The 2,955-nt window shown below is 38.5% G+C and overlaps 1 protein-coding gene across 1 annotated transcript in view; it reads right to left on the reverse strand.

Moving 5' to 3' along the window:
- echs1 (enoyl CoA hydratase, short chain, 1, mitochondrial) overlaps positions 1-2,955 on the reverse strand; it is a 129,987-nt gene that overhangs the window by 19,513 nt on the left and 107,519 nt on the right. The window lies entirely within an intron of this gene.

Consider the following 2,955-nt stretch of genomic DNA (forward strand, 5'->3'; position numbering starts at 1 on the left):
AACGTGACTTACATGTGTTACTTTTTGTGTAAGCACTACAGGTGCTACTACTCAGGTGTTCAACTAATAACAGAAACAAGGTTGATATTGGGACACAACAGGCTGAATACGCTTTCACCCTTACAAGGCAATACATCCCTCTGAGTTGTGTGATTATTACCAAACTTAGAAGTCAGTAGAGCATGTGAAATGAATACTCTGCTAATATAAAAAAAAGTATGGATTTGAAAAAAAAAAAAAAAAATGTTATCAGGGTCGGGGATTAATGACAATTTGTTTACTTTGTTTAACAATAATGATAAATATAATGTCGTTTTTTAAAAGTACTAATTAAGTGACACTAAATAGACTTTTTTATTTCAACTACCTTCTCTACTTTGTTTTATTGTTGTACTCTTATGTGCTCACCGAAAGCAACTCCTTAACACCCATGTTTTGATAAGTACGGAGCCCGTAAAGGGACATGGTGAAAATAAAATAAAACTTTGGTTTCCTGTGAGCACGAGAAACATTTCTTTAGAGCACAAGATACTTTCTGGTGAGCACAAGATACTTTTCTCGTGAGCACAAGATACTTTTCTTGTGAGCACGAGAAACTTTTCTTGTGAGCAAGAGAAAAGTATGTGTAATGTGTTTTGTTTTAAAAACATTTAAAACTAAGTCACTGAGTTACATTTTATATTTTGTTACAGCGTACTTCTTTGCAGAGAGAGGTTGTCCTGTAAAATGAATCAAATAACTGAACTGAGAACTATTTATCCTGATTTAGCTCAGATTGTTCAATTGCCCAAACAACTTACTTTTTATCAGATGAATGCTGTTTAAAATACATTTTAAAATAATTTGACCGGTCGCTCTTGAAGGATATACAGCTGTGTCCAGGTTCAGGCTCAGGTCCAGCAGAGTCTGGTCTATACTGCATATTTTTTCTTCAACACAACACACAGAACTTTGAATGTGAATACTGATGGTGGAGTCATGTGAGTGGAGAACAGTTATGGACAGTTAGAGATCCTTATCTCAACTCTGAGCTTTAGTGTGATCATCTTCCCCATAAAAAAAGCATTTTGAGGGAGGGAGTCCCACACACACATCCTATCTTTAAAAGGGGAGGAAACAGAAATCACCCTTCACATCATTTCCCCTGTGAAGTCATAAATGCTGTCGGCTCCTCCTGTGATTGGCTGTTATTTTCTATTATATATCAGTTTGAATGAGGTTGGACAGCAGTGTGAGGCAGAAAAAGCTACCATCAGCACTGTACTTCTTCTATCAGTCCATTAGATGGTGTCATGAAACTGCAGTGAAGAGCAGCACACATGATGCATGCAGGATTTAAATTCACTGACACACACTGAACTTGAAAGGAGGCTTCATTCATATTCAGTAAATACAACTACACTAAACAACATTTAAGATGTTTAAGTTGTGCATGATTTATGAATGATTCCACATATCTTGCACACTCTATATATATATGTACATACATATATAAACATAGCACAAAAAGTAAAGGAATGTATGTTTGGTAGATTATTTCTTTGTTGTAACAATGCTTCTTGGCAATAAATCTTATACCGTTGGAAAGCCTGTTTATTTCCCTTTTAAATGGTGCCACATTTCTAAGGAACATGCATTTGTGGGATGAGCAGCAGAGCTGAGTATGTGGGTTGCACCCATGAAAAATTTGGCAATTCTTCTCTGCCAATGCCAAACAGTTTATTCTGCTATTGACTCTTGTTTGGTGTTGTTTGGTAGATTGGATGACTGAAGTCTGAAGAAACAAGACATAATGGCAATTTAACAATTTATAATTTAACAAACAGGCGCCTCAGTAGTGTGTGGGAGAACCGTATACACTCTGGCATGAACAGCACGCCTAAACTAATCCCACAAGGGTTCAATTGGATTGAGGTCAGGACTGCTGGCAGGCCATTCCATCTTCTCCACTCCCAAATTCTGGAGGTAGTCTCTGATAAACCCTGCTCTGTGGGGGGCGAGCGTTGTCATCTTGGAGGATAGAGTTCGGTACCAGATGCAGAATCTCATCTCGATATCTATCTGCATTGAGATTGTCTCTAAGATGACAAGCCTAGTTTTTCCAGTGATGGAGATGCTGCCCCATACCATCACACTGCCTCCACCAACGAAGGCAGAGAAGATTTGCCAAATTTTTCATGGGCGCAACCCACATACTCAGCTCTGCTGCTCATCCCACAAATGCATGTTCCTCAGAAATGTGGCACCATTTAAAAATAAACAGGCTTTCCAACGGTATAAGATTTATTGCAGAGAAGCATTGTTACAACAAAGAAATAATCTACCAAACATAAATGTCCTTATTTTTTGTGCTATGTTTATAAAGAAAGATTTAGCTCTCATTTGAAAATGTATTTAAGCCCATGTGTGTTCCAAATAAGGTCCATGTCCATGGTCCATTTAAAAAAAAAAAATTAAGTAATTAAATTAATCAAACAATAATGAGGATCCACTGACTGTTTAAGGTCAAGGTGGGTCCACCAAAATTACAACAGTCTTGCTGTTTGTGAAACTGTGGGAAAAGGGCACAGCCCTCCTCTCTCAGGATACCCCATTGTGAAATGTTGATGTGTTCTTTCTCTCACCACACACACACACACACACACACACACACACACACACACACACACACACACACACACACACACACACACACACACACACACACACACACACACACACACACACACACACACACACACACACACACACACACACACACACACACACACACACAGCTCATGGGAACTAGCTGGCAAAGAGGGTCACTCACAAGAACAATGCTAATATATGCTCCAGTCACTGTGGAAGTACAGGAAATAATAAAGAAGCAGTTTTCTTCGTGGGAAGTCTGAGTTAGGTATTATGTTTGGTGTCAGCAGAGATTAAACAGCATTTATAAAGGCCACACTAAAA

Source organism: Scomber scombrus, chromosome 12, assembly GCF_963691925.1.
Source record: "Scomber scombrus chromosome 12, fScoSco1.1, whole genome shotgun sequence".
Classification (NCBI taxonomy): Eukaryota; Metazoa; Chordata; class Actinopteri; order Scombriformes; family Scombridae; genus Scomber; species Scomber scombrus.